Genomic DNA, 22,890 nt, shown 5'->3' with positions numbered 1-22,890 from the left:
AAAAAGTGCAGAGTCATCCCCTTTGGTAAAAACTCTATACCCATGAACTACTACATAGGCAGCAATCTACTTAACACCAAATGCATGATAAGAGACCTTGGGACCCAGGTGGACAGTAATCTCTTCTTTGATAGTCACATTGCCACAGTAGTCAGGAAGTCCTTCTATGTGGCACGCCTCATCATAAAAGGGTTCTCATTCAGGAAAAAAGAGGTCATTGTTCCCCTCTACTCGACACTCATTAGACCCATTATAGAGTACAACACCCCTTTTGGAATGTACCTCACAAGACATCTGCAGCAGCTGGAAAGGCCAGAGAAGTACCTCACAAAGAGGATTACTAGCCTCAAACAAATGCCCTACACTGACCGCCTCAAAAAACTCCAGCTTTACTCCGTAGCATATTGCCTACTCCGTGGTGATCTCTGCCTAACATATAAAGCTATGTCAAACCCAGAGCTGTTGGACATGCTACACCTAAAGAAATGCCAATCCCTCTGAGTTATACACTCTAGGGACCTAAACCTTGTCACCACAATAAACAGGACATGCTGGAGGGATAGATTCCTGTCCCAGAGATTTCCCATACTCTGGAACAGGCTATCCATCTATGTCAAGCAAAGTTCTTCATTAGCACTTTTCAAGAAAAATCTTGATGAGTGGATAGGAAATAGGAAATACACCCCGGGGATCACTTCTGTGTCTCTGCTCGACAGTGTCACAGGAAAACAACTTTCTTGGGTGGCGTAAGCCAGGGAACCTTGTTGGCTTGGCTTACGTGGGCCCTTGGGCCGATAGCCTAGTACCTACCTATGAACCTACGAACCAATGGGGGACTTCAGCAGGTTTTTTTTTTTAATTTTTCTATAGACCTTATCTAAAGTTTTAATTGCATCATCTGGTAGTATTTTATATAGTACAGGTATCAGACCACCTAAGCCTGCTGGCTTTTTATTTTTTAACTTTTTTATCTGATCTCTTATTTCTGTTAAAGTGAATGGTCTATCAATTTTTTATTTGTTCACTTGTTATTTTATTATTTATATTTTCCCTTAGAAAACATTCAACTACATCATCATTATCTAGGTTATTTGTATTATTACTTATATTTTCATAAAATATTTTAAAGCCCTCAAAAATACTTTTAATATCTATTTTTCATTATTTTTTATTATTTATATGTGTTATAATTTCTTTGATATCATTTAGTTTGTTCATTTTCTTTGATCGAAATGCAAGTTTATGCAAGCTTAAAGGATTTATTCAATATGCCTGAAGTTTAATGTTTTTCTAAGTTTATTGAAACTTTATGATTTAGATTTTCAACATATTTTGTATTTAAGTTTTTAAGTTCAGACTGACTGATAATGTCACATGGTTTTAGAATTAACTGTAGTTTTTCCATTTTGGCAAGTATTGTATTCAATTCTTTGTCAAATTCTCTTGTTTTACTAATATACCAGCTTGTAACTCTTCCATTTAAGTAAGCCTTTAGTGAATGCCACAGGACAATGCCAGATACTTCACCATTCATTTTTATTTCTGGGAATTTTTTGATCTCTTTAACATACCAAATCTTGAATCCTTTTATTTTACTAATGCGCACTGATAATCTCATGTGATGCATTAAATCTTCTCTTAAAAACAAGTTCCAATTCTGCTACCTTAAAATTGCCAAATCCATCACAGGTTACCCATACAGTTCCTACCACTGCCTAGTTCTGAAAGAACTAAATTGACTCAAACTCACACAACACATAAGCCTAGTATAGCTGTCTTCTGCACATAAAATGATACATATACACCTGATAGCTGCCAAGTCCTCAAATCTGTCCTAAAATGCTACATATATACAAAATTCTTCCACTCTGAAAACAAACAACTCCTAACTGTATGCATTCCAAACAAAAGAGGTGGACAGTGCCTATACTCTCATGCCACCACCAAGCTTAGTAACTCTCTGCCAACAGATATTATGACCATTGAGAGCTTTAACAACTTCATACCCACCCTAAAAAACATTTCCATGTCATCAGACCTGCCCCTGCTCTTTCCATAAGAGCTGAACTCCATTCACTCTCTAGAGGCTTTCCTTTCTATCCCTAAAAGAGGAATTTATTCTACTAACCACTAGCATATTGGATTAACAAACTTTCCAAATTTCTACACCCTTAATTTTCCCATCCTTCCAAGCATCTATTTGCAGCTAATGTTCTAATCTTCATTCTTTACCTTACTCATACCTGATGTATATAAAAAAACAGACCCCCGGATTCACGAATCCTCAGTGTAAGACTTAATAAGTCTTACTCGGAGGCTGCAGTTGAACGGTACGACGTCAGCGTGCCATGAATATTCATGAGGGCATGCTGACTCAACCGTAAGTCTTACACAGACCGTGTAGCAAAGCAGGGGGCTTGTCTAACTGCCGAGCAGTCTAAATGTCCACGCCCCTGCAAGGTTTGGAAAAGAAAAATGAAATTACACAAGAGCGAGTCCGCTCAGATGTCCTTGCACCCAACACCACACACCCTGACATTGTAAACCCCCATCACAGTTATAAAAAGTAAAACATTAATTTTATTTTTTTAAATTCCTGAAATAGCTGCCCGTATTTGCGCGTGTGTGTGCAGGGTGTGCCCATTGCTTAGCTGTAGTTAGCAATTCTGACATGGAAGAGCATAAGAAAGAATGTTTATGCAAATCGCACCAAATAGCAATAGCGTAATGGTAGAGCGTTCACACAAAGAAGAGGCATTCATGGTTTGAGTCCCACCACTCCCCTTCTTATTTATGTTTTAAATCAGTATATGGAATAATACCTGACAAATATGATTAAAATATTAGTAAAAAGCAGTGAAATGGCCAATGTATCAGTGAACAAAATATATATTTTCAAAAGGATTCTGATATATAATTGCTTGCAGTTAAGCAGTGCTTTACCCAGCGCAATACAGTTGCCCATAGTTTAATAGCGCTTTACCCAGTGCAATAGAGGTGCCCAAAGTTTAAGAGCACTTTACCCAGCGCAATAGAGTTGCCCAAAGCGTAAGAGCACTTTACCCAGCACAATAGAGGTGCCCATAGCGAAATAGTGCTTTAACCAGCGCAATGTGTTTGCGCGGACGTGCGCGCCAGGCCAACCAGGGTACCGTAGGGCACTGTGGAGCAGCGTAGAGCAAAGTTCCTTAAACGTAGACACACCCCCAAGCCTGTCTATACAGTATGAAAATAAAATGAATGACAAGGTTCAAACCCAGGACTCTGTGCATTATAATCAAAGTACAGAACCACTAAGCCATGACAACTTAGAAGAAACAGCCACTGTTTACATACATATACTTAGCAATGGTAGATTAACCATTACTAAGCAGGTCTGCAGTCAGCCGAGAATTTTCAAAAATGGCCAATCACAAAAAAGTGCGGGAAATGTGGCATATGTAAGCCCCATATGTGGAAATACTCGCCAAAACTGATTGTAGCTCACATCTGCAGTTAGAATGGCTGGTGCTGGAGAGGGTACATGCTTTAGAGCACAACGTTGGGGCATCGAGGAGTCAAAATACATGGTTTGGCTCCTTGACCACCATCATGAGTCAAGACTCCTGCAGGGCCAGTTCCAAGGGACGGAGTACAAGGCAGAGGCTTGGAACCGGTTAGCTCATGACCTCACCAGTGTCACAGGAGTTCCTTGGACTGGTGAGCAGGTCCGTCACCACCATGCAGACCTGAAGAGATGGAAGCAGGACCGCCTGAACCAATGGATACAGGAGGCCCGTGGGATGCAGGATGCCCCTCAACCGAGTAGGTAGCCATGGAATGCAGTATGTAAGGATAGGTATATCTCAATATCCCTTTATTTACTTTACAGCTGCAGGTGACCATGCTGTGAATCAGCAAGCCTATGCAGATAGGCTGCTAAGGCTGCGCCACCAGTCAGGTTAGTGATTATTCTGCATGTATTGTTATATAAAATAGGGGAGAGAGCATGACATAAAGTGTTGTAGTCCAATAATACAGTCATAAAATGGCCTGAATAAGTCCTCTGCATGTATTGTCAGATAAAAAAGTCAGAGAGCCAGAAAAAGAGTGTAGTAACCTATTAAGAAAGGTAATATATGTCAGGAATAATATCTCTGCAGGTACTGTCATATAAAATAAGTGAGTGAGCCTGAAAAAGAGTGTTCTAACCTACTAAAAAAGGTATAATATGTCTTGAATATGTCTTCCATATGCACCGTTATAACAAATAAAGGAGTGAGCCTGTGGAAAAGTGTGTAATGTCATTAATAAAGGTCTAAAACCCGGAGTGTGTCTGTGTCACTTAGTTTGAAATGTTGTTGTACCCTTGCATTATACAAATAGTACTGTTTTAAAAAGTGCTGGCAACCCAGAGTTGTGCAGTCCCATACAAAGTGGGTGATGGAAGTGCTAGTAGCTGTGAAGCATATATACAGTCCTCAACAGTCAGTTACTGGCTGGCATGCATAAGTAAATCTGGCACATGAGTAGCATGTTAATTTGTTCCCCAGAAATGTGAGTGTGTGTCAAGAAATGCAGGGTTCTGTACAAATTGAAGTGAAATGTCATGTGAAAACATCCAGATATGTAGATAAAGAATAAAATGCAATCAAGGAATATGTAGCAGTAACATCTGCATCTTGGACAATTAGTATGTCAGATATAGGTCAGGCATATATTGAACTAGCCAGACCCATTACACAACCTAATGCATGGTGGCAAGTGTAATAATACATGTAGGGGATATGCACTTGCAGTCACTAGGAATGTAGTGTAGATTAATAGTAATTATAAGATGTTAATCGTGTTTTTTTTCTACACCTTACTGTATGTGCATAAACCATGCAATTCCACACCTCAATGGGTATGTGTAATCTTAAATATTTGTTGGGACATATGTCCTTTTGTTCTATAAATATTTGCATTCACGTTGATGCATGTGCCCTGTTCAAACACCACAATCATGGTGACCTGTTGCTACCAAACATCCCTGCATGCTGTTGGAATATCCACTGCCGTTCAATATATGCATTTGTTATGCTTGCTGTTCAACTGTTGGAACCTTGGTGTGTTGGGTTAATGCGAATATTACTGCATGCTGTTACAACTAATCTGTAATGCTGTTGTTTATGTTGTAATTGAACACACCTAATCACAGAATGTATGGGAAGGCCGGTCCCAACAGACTCACCTGTCCCTCCTCAGCTGGCAAGTGCACCTGGCACCAGCAGGTCCAGTGCCCAGCCCGGGCTCCCCTCCTCCATTGGTCTTGTGCCACCTTCGGGTGGAAGCGCTGCAGGGGATGGGGCTCGCCCCTCCCCGTGCAAGCGTGGGTGGAGAAGGGCCACCTGTCACCCTTCGAAGGGTCTGGGCTGTGTTGCGTAGGGAGATCTAGTGTTCAGTCATTGATCACCTATGTCAGCTCGAGGCGAGAGTGGTGCATCTCATGGGTGAGCCTCCCCATCCTACGCAGCCCCCAGCACAGCCACCCTCGGGGCTGTGAAGGTACAGTGGTGACTGCCCATGGGTGGGGATCTCAGTTCCACTGTTACTATCGGTGGGCTCATGAACTTGCGATTTCCAAACATCCGACCCCGTCAATTGTGTTCACCCACCCCATGTGTCATACACCGCTCCTGTATGCATCTTGTCTGTCTTGTCTGTTACTTCCTCTACCTCACATTCCACTCTCACCTGAAAAAAAAAAGGGCAATCTGTACCCACAAAAAAATTACGCCCCATACATAGCTGCCCATTTCACACACATGTCCATTGGACATGTAAACCGATAATTATAATTGGCAGTACAACATACTTTGTTGTCCTCAACCTCTCCCAGGGGTGGATGGTTTCAAATTTCACTCCAAATTTATTGCATATGCACAGCTGTTGCTGGTAAAGAAATGGGCAGCTATGGACCTTCCCTACACCTGTCCTGCACATCCCGAGCTTGTTTACCTACTGTCTGTCCCTCTTTGTGCCCCCTTTTTCACCACTTTCCTATCTCCCCATTTTCTTTTCTTTAAAAGAAATTAGCGCGGGGGTTAGTGGGAGTAAACACTTTTAAGCAGTAGTAAGCAGGTTTAAGCGAGTGTGCGCATGTATGCGCCTAGCTAAGCATCACTAAGCGCCATGCAAACCCACGCAAACCCGCTTACAACTGCTTATAAGTGCCTTAGTCACTCTATGTCAGGGCCCTTGTTCTGCTCAGCAGCAAAATAAAAAACCTTTGCCAGTCTCAAACCCCAGACCATTGACACAATAGACTGCATGAATTACCACTAAGCCACAGCAGATATACAAATAACTTGGTGCTGAAATAAATATAACATGCATTACAGTGAGGGAATGTAAATGGAAATTAGGAATGGCATAACACAAATCCTGTTCTGTGGGTCATTACCAGCAGTTGTTGTGGAATTGCATGACATAACTGTGAAAAGAGAACCAGCCATCCTAGCAGGGAATAATGTTACAGTAGCACCTTACAAACACCACACAGTATCAGACCAGGATAAACACTGGCAAAGTTAAATAGGGCAAAGGCCAGACACCCCAACTGTCACTGCTTTACAGGGATGTCCCTGATTTGTAAACAAATGTTAGCTGTGCCCCACTGAATCACTCTGGAAAGTACTAACTTTAGGCAGACAAGTGTGGAATCACACGTAATGAATAATGCCAATAGGTGAGAGTAGATACTGCTTGCACGTCAGAAAAGGTGTAGGTATACATATGCTCTGATTCCCAAGAAAGTCTCAACTGCAATATGTCTGTAATATATTGCAGGTGTATCTCACGTATATGTACCTTTCACTGAGGCCATTCAAATATATACCTGAGAGTATCTGAGCCCTGGCAGAGGCAGAAACACACAGGCATATCAGTATTACTGCTGTTACACACTCTGCAAATAGCTTTGGAAGGAGTTCCACAAGCATGCCCTTATGTAGGAGTGCAACACAGAAATATCACAAGATGTAGCCATGTACTGCTAGCAACCAACTGTGACAATGTCAATGTGCCAGTGCTGAAAAGACTGGTGTGGTGCACAGACAAAGTATAATAAGCTAACCTCTAGCTACCATCTGGATATGTCGACAGGTGGGAGCTACGCAGACAGACTACTTGCCTTGATAGACTAACAGGTACACAGCAACCCTGTATGTTCAGCAAGATAAACCTCACATGATAATAAAAAATGCTCTTTGCAGTTCTGCAACCCTACCCAAAGGTGCAACACACCTGTGTATTCAGGCAAAAAACAGGGTGTAGGTAGACATACTCAGTACTGAAATATGTCCAGTTGTGTTGAGCAGCCTGTGCTAATGTCAACACAATCAAACCACAAACTGTTCAGAAGTGAGTAACGTAATAATTACAGTATAGCAGTTCACAAACACTGCATGTGCCACAGGAATAGAGTGCAATAACCACATTTGTATGCAGTTAAATGTCTAATTCAGAAAGAAAGTACATACTCCCATGTATCCTGTGTTAGGATTTGGAGGGGTGAGTACATGTCTACACTGAGAAGTGTGTACTGGAAGCAGCAACATTCAGGTTTGAGTACAACATGCATATCACTGGCTGCTACCCTAGCTTCAGATAAGAGACATATACCAACCTTCTGACTGACACTACGGTGTCCAGAGCAAACAAGCATGGGCCCCACCTTGGAAAGATGAAAGGGCTATGCCTACCTAACCTAGCATTTTATAGCAGTGGGCTGCAATCACAGTGAGTAGTGAAATCATCACACAGCAGGCTGCATACAATTACTGAATGGTGGGCAGCAATTGGTGCAGAGGCTGTCACATGCACAAGTGCAGATACCTAGAAAAGCAGGCTGTACCTGCTGTCCACACATGCAATAATATCATTGCAGGTACAGGGAGATAGAGAGCGAGAGCGAGAGAGAGACACAGACAACAGAGAGAGAAACAGAGACAGAAACAGAGGGAGAAACCCCCCCCCAAAAAAACCTACAAAACTGTAACAGACTGAGCAGGGAAATACAAAGGTAAGGTATGTAACTCATATGTATGTGCTGGCATGTAGTAGATGTTCCTGAAGAGTACTCTACACACTACAAATCATCCATGTGTGGCAGCAGTACATATCTGTCTCTGCACATGTGCATAGGGCAAGGGACATACTGCAACTGTTAGCGAAGGGTGGACAGATATCTGTCGTTGAAGGTTGTTATGTGCATATATCTATGTAGGTTGTAGTGTGTGGCATAGAAAACAGCATGCAGTGCTGATATATGTCATGTTCTGGTTAAACACTGTGGAAGTGATTTGTCAGATCTGCTGTGTTACAGCCAGTGAGGCCTGCTAAAGCAACATGGGCCGAGGACACCTACATGCATTCTGCACAACACTGTGCAATATAATCACATAACTGTACATCCCACAACTGTCACATAAGTGATATCCCCAACATGAAAGGTGGACTGTACATGTGCCTATTTGTACATATATGTGTACAGCAATGGATGTGTACATGTATGTGTATGGATATGTATGTATATATATATATATATATATATATATATATATATATATATATATATATATATATATATATATATATATATATATATATATATATATATACATATAGAGAGAGAGACATGAGGCCATATGTACTGCAACAGGTGTGTGGTGACCAAGGCATGGACTGTAGACAAGTATTGATACTGCAGTGCCATTCCTCCTTTCCAAAACACTGTACCCATTAACTACCACATAGGTAGAGATCTACCCAACACCGAAGGTGTGATAAGGGAACATGGGACACAGGTGGACAGTAGCCACCTCTTTGATAAAGACAGTGCCATACTAGACCTGTAATCTGTCTGTGTGGTATGTGTCATGACACAGGTGTGTCATCTAGGGAAATATAGGTCAGTGTTCCCCTCTACTCATCACAATGCTCTGTGTGGTATGTACCTCACATGACAACTACAGCAGGTGGAAAGGCCACAGACATACCTCACAAAGTGTAATACTGGCCGCAAACAGATGCCCTAAGCAGACTGACTCACAAAACCACATCTAGACTGTATTGCATACCGGCCACACAGAGGTGACCTCTGCCCAACATACAGAGGTATGACACACCCATAGCTGGGTGACAACCACCATGGCAACATATCACAATCCCTCCGGGATACACGCTCTAGGGCCCTAAACCTTGACAGCTCACTAAACAGCACATGCTGGAGGTATAGGTTCCTATCTCAGAGATATGCCATACACTGGAATAGACCACCTAGCAATAGCAAACAAGGCTCCTCTTTAGCAGTTGTCATAAATACCCCTGATGATTTTTGGGAGATTGGTAATACACCCCAGGAACCCCCTCTGTGGTTCTGGTTGGCAGGGGCAAGTGAAATCAAAGTACATGTGTGTCAAAGGCCAGGGTAGCATATGGCTAGGCTGCTGTAGGCCCTAGGGCCAATAGCATATTACCTACCTATGACACTATGCACTCACACATGTACTCAATGCAATACCTGCTATGTGAGGTTGAATAAGTGTAATGCTGAATGTGTGCAAGGTCTGTAAAGGTGTGATAGGTTAGTGTAAAGTTGTATCTGACATGGTAGTGTCTATCCTAGCTGTGACACCAGCAAAAGATGTGTTTTGTACTGTTAGGCAGACATAGTAGTATGGCATACGATGTGACGTAGTTCCTTGTTGACGACCGTGGTGTCTCATTGTAGGCTAAAGCAATGCATGTATGCTTAGTGAGTGGTACTGCTGGGGAATCCAACTCCCATATGAACTCTAGTACTACCTGAAACTGTAGGCCTAAACAGCACAGTATGGTGTGTGTTCACATTGCTTGGAAACACTGTCTTGTGTGTTTCCTGTAGTCTGCACAGAGGACAAAACTCAGGCATAAGGGTTTGTAAGTAGTGGCACACAGTACTCTATGGTACACAGGTAATGCTCTTCTGTGTTGGCATACAGTGGTGCGTTGTATGTTTGACTGATGTGTGTGTAATTATGCCTGTACCATGGCTGCAATCATATGTGTGTTACAGGGTATGCGTGTGTATCCAGCAACATATATACTCTGTTACAGCAGTATGCCACCTATAGTAACAACTGTACACATATGTTAGGCAGTGCTATGGCATCAATGACTAGGGTGGTTGACTGGCACTACTGTAACTGTACTTTACATTCATTGCAATGGATGACATCTCTGTTCGTGCATTGGCGTGATATATACCCCTGTGTCAAGGTTGTGCATTTTGTCACAAACAGTGTGCCGGGTACTGTTGTATAGTGGTGTGATATATAGAGTGTGCCTGGCACTGTTCGTCAGTTGTGGCCTGAGAACCAATAAGTGGTATTGAACGTGTGTAACCTCTGACAGACAAATGGATGGTATATATGTCAGTAAAGTGATATCTGTGGTTAAAGGTGTAAAGTGTGCCACAGGACTCGCTCACACATATTGTTCATATCTTTTTCAGCCAGATGGCCCACCAACGCAACCCGTCATACACAGCAGCGGAGGAAGATGAGATTTTGCAAAGCCTGGTGCAGCAGTACACAATGCTGTTTTCCCGAAGCAGCCAGCACCAGCAGGAGTGGACTGCACTGTGGCAGGATCTTGTTCATCGGGTAAATGACATAGGCATGTATAACCGGACATATGAGCAGGTACGCCATCACTGCAGTGATTTAATTAGACATGTCCGGTGGTGTGCGTCTGATATCCAAAGACAACAGCTTGCCACAAGTGGTGGGGTGGCCATTTATCCCCCCCTCACCAGAGTGGAGGAGCTGCTCCGAAGTGTGGTGGCTCCTGGACAACAACAGCAACAACCTCTGACATGTGTTGTCATGGAGGCCGGAGCCACCCAACATGTTCACATGGAGCGAGCAGGTAACATGCCCTATCTGTAGACTACAGTTAACTGTATTGTTAGATTATGTCTACGTGAAATGTGTACTGTGTGTTTAGCGGTCGTGCTGCCTAGTGTTGTGCAATACTGATATTTGGAATATTATCTCTACACCTGTGACTGTTGACTGTTGTTCTACTGTAGTTTAGCATACCCACTGTAGCAATGCCACATTTGTGGCCACTGACGAACTTTCATATTCTTGTAGGTCCCTCTGGTGTGACAGCTGGGCAGACGATCCATGCTGGTGAGTGTGGTATAACTGCAATGTTGGTAATGAAATGGGTATGTCATAGGTGAGGTGTAGGCCATGTACACGTAACACACCTACGCATAATGCATGCCATGCATGTTTGCTGTAAGATGTTGCACAGCTCAGTAATGTCAGTAGCTGCCTCAATGACATGCAATAGACAGAGCATCAGACACAGTTGTGGCAACACTGTACTGCACATTGGATAGGCATAGTTGCTACAGCTGTACACAACATAACACGTTTATCATAAGCAGTACACAAAAACATGCTACATATGGTGTTATCACATACCCGCTGTAAGGTCACACTTCAGTATCCCACATGTCATCCACACATACATGATGTACCTCAGGGGTAGAGGCCTATCATGGGGCTGTGCAACACTCATCAGCACATAACACAGTCATGTTAGGCAATGCTCCCTATTGGGCACCTCACACACCCATGTACAAAGTGACTGTGTAATTGTGAATGTAGCCACGGCATTGCAGTTCAGGTGCAGCATGCTAGGCAGTGGTCTGTCACACATTACTAGCCATGAGTGACCACAAGATGCATGATGATGATGATGGCACATGGTACTACACTCCATCTAGTTACAGTGACCACACTACTACACATAGCAGTCATTGCTTTGCACCTCAATGTTGTGTGTGTGCAAACATATGCACCTATACACAATATGCATAGCATGTTGTGTGTATGCTTACATATGCCAGTATACACAATATGCACAGCAGTTGCCATCTGTACAAAGTGTTACATACATGTTCTTGAATGCTATTGGGTGTATAGGTCACATGACACACATTGGGTATGTGTGGTATTTAATGTTGCAGTTGTGTAGCATGCCATGTCATGGCTGGCACCGACATATCTGCAATATGTCCCACACTCACCATAACCACTGTACAATGGCCATGTTGAGCATTGGCATTCCTTCACGTCTACATGTACCACTCATCCCGTGTGTGTACATAGCATGCATGTGCTACACCTGTGCTCACTATTATCTGCTATGGACACAGACACTGTAATCACACATGGCAATCTATGTGTCACACAGATAACACATGCAGCCATGGTAAGTATACCTGTGAGTGATGGTACACAGGATATTGCAGAGCTGATAATACATGTACAGCAATGTTGCGTCCATGTACACATTGTGTTCCAGGGTGTAGCCAATCACTGAACAACTACACACATTTATCAAAGCCATGTATAATGCCATTAAATAGGGCTGTCTACACTTGCACTGCATGGTCTTGAGTAACACATATTCTGCATGCTGACACGTGTGAGGTGACTGTTTGCCTTGTGATACTGTCACCCATCTTCACCCACTATTGAGTATGTGTTGGATTGCTGGTGTGTGTGTGTGTGTGTGTGTGTGTGTGTGTGTGTGTGTGTGTGTGTGTGTGTGTGTGTGTGTGTGTGTGTGCTGTATCGAGGAGTGTATTTGTGTGCATGTGTGCATGTGTGCATGGGTGCATGGGTGCATGTGTTCATGTGTTCATGTGTTCATGTGTGCATGTGTGCATGTGTGCATGTGTGCTAACATCATGTTCAGATTGTAAAGTATGTTTGCTGTCTTCCTGTCACAGGTACTGAGTTTGGGGTGGCTGAAAGCAGCAGGGAACCTGAAGTCACTGCCACTAATAGTGGAGATGATGAGACATGTATTCTGGCACAGGAAGGTGTTACAGGGTCTGTCGTTGGTCCGCCAATCGACAGTACACAGCATTCAACCCCATCTATGCACACACTCATACTGCCAATACATCCCTCATCACCAATGGCCTTAGCCGAGGGACAGCATACAGTTGGCATTGACCAGGAGAGTGTGGTATCCATGGCACTTGCATCCCCTCACAGCAGCCATAGCCAGATTCCTGGAATGGTACCACATAGGTGGATGTCCAGGGGTTCTCAGAGGAGCACCACTGGTCGTATTGCCCCTGGCAGACGTGCCCCCAGAGGTATTACAACCTCCAGTATGTCCCAAGCTGTAATGCAGGCACAGGCACTTATGGAACGGTACACCAGACAGGGACTAAGGGGGCAGAGGGCCCATTACACCACTATCAATGACAGCATCTGTGACCTTGCCGGTGCCATCCGGAATTACACCAAGGTCATTGATAGACGTTGGGGAGAGACATTAGATGCCCTCCACAATGTGTTTTCCATGAGCCAGGACCATGCAGGATGGTTGAGACATTGACGTGGACGCATGGCAGCAACAGCGACAGTTGGCAGTCATCGCAGACGGCACACAGATCACAGCCTCTCCCATAGTGGCAGTACCAGTCCCAGCAATGCTGGGGCTGGCCTGTCCATTGACCGTCCTAGTAGGCCACGTGCACATGGCTCTGGTCAGTCCCAGCAGGGACATGGGTCCAGTCATCATACCTCTGCCTCTGATGATAGTACCCAGTCAGGGTTGGTACCCGATACTGCCCGTAGCACCCCTGCCAGGCACAGGTACCGTGTCTGTGGCCAGAGACAGTGATCTGTACAGCCTAGCAGGAACAGTCTGTGGCTGTCCCACAACCTCCTGTATATGGCAGCCACATGGTGGAGCAGTGTGCATGCAGACACACACATTAACCAAACAACTAGGGCTCACACATACACACACGCATTACATCAACAGTGGCCCATGCTGTACTGTTGTCCCTCACACACACACACACACACACACAAACACACACACACACACACACACACACACACACACACACACACACACACACATACACACAGACATGTCAATTGGCTGGGTCAATGTCAGGCTCTGGCAAACCAACAACACACCCTGTGCATATGATGACACCTGTGCCACCTCCTGTCATCTGTAACATTGATGCAGGAACAGGCTAATATGGTTCTGATGCACAGGGTGACATTATAGCAGTGTATCAATATTATCAAGTTGTCAACAGGAAAGTGTAATGATATCCTTGTAGGTATATCTGAGCAGGCATTATGCATCACAGCTCTGATTGTCAATGTAGCATTGTTTACACCAGTGTTAGGTCTGAGTACATATTGTCCACCCATGTGCCACTTGGCTGAAGTGTACAGTGTTGCCAGCATGTGTTAGTGAGTGGACAGTACGTGTGTGATGTGTGCATTATAGATTAGCAGGTGTACATCTGTGAACCTGGTGGGTGCGCACTGTCTGCTTGTATGTGCATAGTGGACACATGGGACGTGTGACATATCCTGTTGTACATACTGTTAACATCTCATAGTATCTTTCGATGGCCAGTATGCATTCTACTACAGACATGTACTAACATGGGTACACATGTGTGTATGACATGGGTTGACACTATGCTGTGGGTGATACTGTTAATATCTGTCAATGATTTGCAGTCTGGTAGTATACACAACCTCAACAGCATGACTATAACCAATCATTAGATGATGTCCTGACAAATGACACTCAGTTGTAGGGAACTCAGTAACAGTTGGATCCTTCCGGTACTATACTATAACAGTAACCAGTGGTATTGACCGCAACCCGTTCCTGGGACCACACCTGTTTGGCATATAGCCTCTTAGGTACATGCAAACACACTAGGGATATGTCCATCCACATCTGGAAATGCATGCATTGGCCTACAATGCATTCCCTGGATGGGACGCATATCCTACACAAGGGTATCATACAGACAGATACCTGTTGTCCAATACATGCTGTATAGCAGTAAGCCGACTATGGCATAGTCATCCACATTTACTATACATACTATCCCAACAGTACCACATAGGTGGTAGCCCTCAACATGTATGTTGGGTACCAATGTGCAAATACAGCCACGTGTTATGTCATCTGTCCCTTGGTATCCACATATCCATAGGTATTGTGGAGTCCCTCGGTGTGTCACATAAGACATTAGGGGCCTGAATGCATATCCACAGGGCTGTTGTACACCTATAATGACTGTCCATTATTGCCAGTCGTTGTTGTGTATGAACATGTCTGACATATACCCCAGGCATGTACCCTCACTCACAGTACTCTATAGTAACTGTCATGGGTGTGTGTGGCACAAATGAACTTGGCCACAGATCACTACAGTGGCCGGGCTTGTCACATACATACATATGTGACCTACAATCTGAGAAGCAGCCGCACAATCTGTCAAAGGAAACAAATGTATTCATGTAGTATGCAGGCTTCACACCTATGTACTGACTGAGGTCACACGTACACATATTTATTTGCCACGCAGATACCTGATGTGTGCAATGCACATACTGTTTTAATCATGATATGTCATACCATAGTAAAAGCAAAACCCACACTGCATTGATCAGCTGTGTCATACACACACACACACACACACACACACACACACACACACACACACACACACACACCAATTGCAGGATTCAAACCCCTACCTAACTATGTTATGATACCAGAGAAATACGCATTAACACGGCTTGCTATATGCTTTGTTGGGTGACTTCTCTTCTCCTGCTATATTTGTAGGATGCTGTCATCATCAGACTTTCCAAAGTGGAATGTACCTCTTTTAATGTGTTTTCCCAGTCTCCAAAAAGGGCACTCCTCTCATAGGAAATCACACACCCCCCCACACACACTGTCAGCGTTTGCAGGAACAAAACCCCTACCTAACTATGTTATGATACTAGAGAGATACGCATTAACATGGCCTACTATATGCTTTACTTGGTGGTTTTTGTTCTCCTGCTATGTTTGTAGGATGCTGTCATCATCAGACTTTCCAAAGAGGAATGTACCTCTTTTAATGTGTTTTCCCAGTCTCCAAAAAGGCACTTTTCTCATAGGAAATCAAACACACCACCCCCCAACCAAACGCACACTGTCAGCATTTGCAGGATTCAAACCCCTACTTAACTAGGTTATGATACTAGAAAGATATGCATTAACACGGTGCGCTAGATGCTTTACTGGGTGGCTTCTCTTCTCCTGCTATATTTGTAGGATGCTGACATCATCAGACTTTCCAAAGAGGAATGTACCTCTTTTAATGTGTTTTCCCAGTCTCCAAAAAGAGCACTCCTCTCAAAGGAAGTCACACACATACACCCCTCCCACACACCCAAACACACACTGTCAGCGTTTGCAGGATTCAAACCCCTACCTAACTATGTTATGATACTAGAAAGATACACATTAACACAGCACGCTATATGCTTTACTGGGTGGTTTCTTTTCTCCTGCTATATTTGTAGGATGCTGACATCATCAGACTGAATGTGGTAATGTGTGTACACTTTGTTTTATGCAATCCCAGGAATAGCCATGTGGGTCGGCAGGTGTCAACAGCTTGAACAGGACCCCATAATTCTTACCTTGTGTGATCTATCTGTGGACACACTGACATTCCTTCATATGTCAACACATATTTATGCACAGATTGTTGGTTTTGTGGATACAACATGTGTCTGGGATGTTGATACAGGGCTATTCAAAGTCTATGTGGGACATGTGTAGCTCTGTTCAGTGATGTATGTCCTGGGTGGCTACCTAGCAAACATTCTAGCATGTTTGGGAACCATGATCTGCACATGAACATACCACAGTTGGTAGGGTTGTGTGTTTGTCAGCTTCCAATAGCTCTGTTTATGACTTCAACCATGATGGACTCCATGGCCTTGCGGATCAGACTTCATAGGCTTACTGGACTATACTTCCCATGGTTTGTTGTGCACCAACACTTGTGGGGAGGGCCATATGTTGCTGTAACACATTCAATGGTTCCAGATCCTGTGGAGAGGGTGAGGCTCAACAGACTGTTCAGGTGCAGGGTCTGTTTGTTCTGTAGTTCATGCATGACACATATTGAGAAACAATGTCATCCAATTGCTGCCATGCTTTTGGCTTTGGGGGGAGCTGTTCAGCCATTCTACATGTGATATCTCCTGGTATGATGACAGGGACTATCATCAGTGGGAGGTGGGTATGTATATATGGGCCTGTCTGACAGGATGTCGGCATTGTCAGTCAGGTACAGTTGGCCCTGACTCAGGACATATATGAGTGTACATTGCTATTTATGACATAGCTGAAGGAGGTGTCATGATTCAATCTGGACTCCTTCTCAGCTACTCTTTACAAAACACCAACAAACCTGAGCACTAATCCCTGTTATACTCTTTTACACACTTAACACCCTACTGATCCTTTGTGATCAGGCTACAGAGTATGTCATCATAATATCCTGGCATGTCCAGGGGTCGGTTTCGTGTGAACTCTCCTGTCCAGCTAGTGAATATTGTGGTTTTGACACAATGTCACATCTGCCTCATGTACACAGACAACCCTCTCCTCCTCCCAACAAACTCAGATATATCTGAGAGATGCAACAATATTGACATACAGGAGGCTGAGCTCTCTCGACCCATGACTGGCATAGTCTATCAGGTGGTGAAGGTAACCATACACACCACATATCAGTCTCACATAAACCCATAGTGACAGCAATCAAACCACATTATCACACATAAACATACTCGGAGGCTCTACATAAACTCTGCCTAAGCAGCAAAGACCTCCAAAGCAGACACACAAACAACTGCTACCCCACTACAATACCCACATATCACATAGTTCACAATGTCAGTGTGCCACGCATTCACTGCCCTTTGGGCTACACAACACACCTAATACACTTGTAATAGGTGACACTTATTGTCAGACACACTGACATCCCACTCACCAGGCCGAACACAGGAATAGTCACTTTGAGCTGTCTCTCGGGTGCCAGGATCCGCAATATAACACATGCACTCAGGTCACTCCAAAGCAAGTACAGGACTGGTTCCATCATTGTCCATGCTGGTGCGTACAACCTCAGACGTTCCTCCCTGGACCACATGACATGATACATAGAGGAACTCTCTGATCCAGCCAGTATGACCCTGACCTTGTCTAGCATCTTACACTCACCAAGTATGATGTCACAGTATACCAACAAACTGATCACGTTTAACAGTTGGCTAACATATTGGTGTCATTCAAAGGGGATACAGTGTCTGTCAGCCTGGGGAGACATGCTCGACATGCCACGTAGTTTCCCTATGGACAGCTTGCACCTGTCACCCTTGGACTTTCGAATACTGGCTTAGGCACTTGCTACCACCATACTGCCATTTTTAAGCGGGGCTCAAAAGACAAACCCACCACCATAGACATTACAGAGTACATGACACTTAGGGTAATGCTGCTCAACACCAGATGTGTTACCCTCAAATTGCGCCCACTCAGGAATCTCCTCAGTATGGACAATAGCGATATCTGTGCACTAACAGTCACCTGGTTCAGGCTCCCAAATGCACACCAGCACTACCAGGTTATATTTCATACCATGCTTTCTGACCACAAAACTCGGAATGGCCAACACAAATAGGGGCAGTATCCATATACATCACAGATACACATACGTCCGGGTTGGTAGCAGTGCACAAAGCATCACAGATCATACATATGCACCTAACATTGTGCAAATCTGCCTTTTGGTTTGTTGCCTGCTACAGACCACCCTCCCAAACTCAAGAACCACACTCGGCTTTCCTGGGAACACTGGACAATATGAAGTTCTCCCCAAACATCATTATATTGGGTGACTTCAAATACCCACACATTGACTGGGGATAGTACTCAGGCCCCACCACCCTCGCCCAACAGTTGCTACTATTTGTAAACTCATATGCTATGGCACAACCTGTCACCACACCCACAAGAGGGGACAACATATTGGACATGATCATCACCAACATGGGGACTCTATGTTTCACACCTGAGATATACCCCTCATTGGCAAGGTCAGAACATACATTTATCTCACTGGACATCTATATTCCATCCCCACACCCATCCTGGGAAATCTTGGTGAACTTCTCAAAAGCAAATGTCACACTTCTCCAAACCAAGGTGGTATCCTTCAGAGACCCTGGGACAGTGGTAAGTATGGCTCAGACTGCTGAATCCTTTACATACACATTATATGGACACCTAGTGGACTGCATGGATTGTGCTATCCCAAATAACAACTGGACTCACTCCTCCAATGGCAGGGGACCTGTCTGGTAGACCCCGGCCATTAACTCATTCCCTCCAGTAGAGCTCTTTTGAGTGTAACCGCAGTGGTGCAGCGGTTAATGCTGTCACCTCACAGCAAGAGGTTCTCTGGTTCGATTCTCGGCTGGGGTGCCTTCTGTGCGGAGTTTGCATGTTCTCCCTGCATTCGCGTGGGTTTCCTCCGGGTACTCTGGTTTCCTCCCACATTCTAAAGACATGCTTCTGGAGCATTTCTCCCTGGGCCTCCACTGAAAACAGGATCTGTGGAACCTAGTCTGACTTTCCCGGTCAACAAATGTTAAATAAATAAATAAAATAAAGTGTATACCTTTAACTCCCAGTGGCCGTGGCTTCAGCATTTAAAAAATAAAGTTTTCACCTTATATTTTTAACAAGTACCCATTGACAGAGAAGATATATCAATACAAGTGTGTTTGCCATCATGTATGCTTCAAGATAAAATGTTCTGATACCTTGTATGTAACATGGTTTTGGAATTATTAATGCAAATATGAACAGGCAAAATTTGACACCTAGAGGCGCAGTAGGAGGTAACTGCCGAAATGCCTGGGGACGTCACTCGGCTGTAATGAGTTAATAAGATATACAATGAAAGGAGGATGCTACTACATGATAGAGCACAATCCCAGACAGGGAAGGCATCTGTGATCTGTACTAGCAGACAGCTACAATCACTCATGTATTTATGTCAGGCCCACTTCTAACGGACAATTGCACCAGACACGTAGGACACTCACAAGGCCTTCTTCAGTTAATTCAGGTACCTGGGTGGACACTCACTGATATGCTGTGAGTTACTGCATACTGACTAAACATACCCTGAACCCACAGACATTACCAATATCCTGGCAAACAGATTCAGTGCAGATGCCCCCCCATCCCCCCTAAGGAGCTACTGTCCATCCCAATAGACTGTAACCTCCCTGACATCACAAATAAACAGGTGAGTGCTGCCCTCCCCACAGCGGAAAACACAGCATCAATGGGACCAAACGGTGTCCCGGCCTGCATCTTACACGGACTTCATGACAGACGTAACCCTCACATTACGTCACTGTTCAATATCAGAGTTACTGCAGGATATGTACCCACGGAATGGTGTACAGCGATAGTGGTCCCGCTCCACAGAGTTGCTGTCACAATAGACCACAGACAATATCGGCCTATAAGGCTAACTAGCCTGTTCTGCACAGCTATGGAGCGTATTGTAATGGGACTCATGCACATAGACATCGGGAACCTACAGACACTGGGTCCTACACATTTCAGCGTTGTTGTGGGCAGATCTTGCCCCTTGGACCTGTTCATATTCTTTAAACAGTTACCAGGTCTATCAGTGTAGGGACGGTTGTCCACACAGCCTGCCTGGACCTTGCACAACCCTTCAACACAATTACCCCACTCAGCCATTATGCATAGGCTCACCGGCGTTGATATCGACACATATCTCACATGATGGATTGCTACCTGGATCAGGGATAGTACCCACATGTTCAGTATTGCAGGTGCCATGTCTGACTATACACCTGTTACACATGGCATCCCACAAGACTCAGTCCTGGGACCTCTCTTGTTCAGTATATATTTGTGTGACGTACAGGCTAACACAGGAGGAATATGGCTGACCATGTTCGCAGATGACTGCAAACTGGGTGCCACAATCAACTCTCCAGCTGGCACATGCATACTCAAACAGGGTCTCACAGAGATAAGATGACTGGTGTCAGAGCCATGGCCTACAGCTAAATGCCATTAGTTGCATAGTAATCCCCTTTGGGAATAACAACATGCCCACATGTTACCACATAGATAGTAATCCATTACATATGGTAGTAGTTGTTAGGGGTTTGGGGACACGACTTGTTTGTAGTCTCGCCTTTGACAATCACGTTGCCAAAGTGGTTAGACAGAACTTCTATATAGCCCACCTTATTCCATATGGTTTCACATGTTGATCAAGTGAGGTCATTCTGCCCCTATACTCATCACGACCATGCTTGGTTACAATGCCACATTTGGGATGTACCTTACCCGACACCTGCAGCAACTGCAATGGCCACAAATTTTCCTCAACAAGAAGATGTAGGGACTCACACGGATGCCCTGCACATTTCAGATACAGTAACTCCAGCTCTACTCAGTCACTTACCACCTACTCGGATGTGTTGTGTGCCTGTAGTTTAAGGAAATATCCTACCCAGAATTAATGGACATGCTCCACCTCAGGATATCACACTCCAGGGACATATACCTCAGCACAGATGTTAATAGGACATGCTGGAGGGACAGATTCTTATCCCAGAGGCTCCACTCACTCTGGATTGTAATCCCGGTTTTGCATGGGCAGAGCCACCCACTGACCACCTACAGGAGACATCTTGACAAGTGGATGGGTGATCGTATGTTTACCGATGGGATATCTTCTGGGTCCCTGCTAGACAGAGGCACAATACACTAAACGTAAATGGGCTATCTTGTGTGACCTACTATTCACAGGCACAGTGTTCTACTTTGACAGGGTTGTGAAAGCCAAACACACTCTGGCTAGGCTTGTACATGCCCTAGGGCAGATAGCCTAGTATCAACCTCTGAACCTATGATAATGTTCAAGATGCACAATGTTTATTGCTGATACTGTTTGCAGGTTTTCTCGTCTTTGCTTCCCCACTTTCTATGAACAACTTAGGTATCTGCAAAACATATTTGATTATGACAGAGTTCCACTATATTTTATATGTGTCTGTTGTCATATAACTGTGTGCACAGGGCAGATTGCTGGATAGTGAGAGGTTCCTGGGTTAACACATGCAACTTCCTGATATGTGTGGCCCACTGCTGTACTCCGACATGGCCTAAGTGTGTGGGCATGCCCAGTTCAAACTGTCAGTGCTCTGTTGCCTGACATTTGTCCCATTTATTCAAGTGTGTGAGCATGCCCAGTGTGACCTTTCAGTATGTTGCTGTCTGAGGTCCACTACATTTGTTGATGTATGTGTACATGTCCAATATTAATATTTCTACTATGTGTGTTGAAAGTCAGGTTCTATTCTTACTGCGGGACTCAACTTTGTGTCATAACTCGACAGGGATTATGCTGTGCCTGCAGGGTTTCCATGGAATACTTTGCATAGACTTATCAACATTTCTTCATACAGGCTGACCACTGCAATACTGTCATGGTTTATTGGTTCAGTACTATGACTATAGTGCACAGTACCCTGGGTTTGAGGCCCATCACTGCTTTATAATTTCATACTGAGCAGACCAGACTGCTTAAGGGCCAGTAGAGCAAATATGAGCATGTTGGCTTTTGTTCAGCTATGCCCTACTTAGACCCAGCTTGTCCAACATTGCTCAATATTAACCAACATTGCTGGACGTTGGCCAATATTACTCAACAGTGACCACGGTTGTGCTAGTTGGTGTGTACGATTTTCTTTACATATACTACATGGTGGTAAATGCTGTTTAGCACTGCTTTATATTGCTTAACACATGGCAATCATGCCTCAGGTGGTGCTGCAGGGCTAGCTATGTCGGATGCACATACTACACTCCCTATACATTTTTGAAAGC

Source organism: Protopterus annectens, chromosome 8.part0 (genome assembly GCF_019279795.1).
Source record: "Protopterus annectens isolate FY-2018-M chromosome 8.part0, PAN1.0, whole genome shotgun sequence".
NCBI classification, from domain to species: domain Eukaryota; kingdom Metazoa; phylum Chordata; order Ceratodontiformes; family Protopteridae; genus Protopterus; species Protopterus annectens.
The sequence above is the reverse complement of the archived record's forward strand: the minus strand, read 5'-3'. Positions refer to the sequence as shown.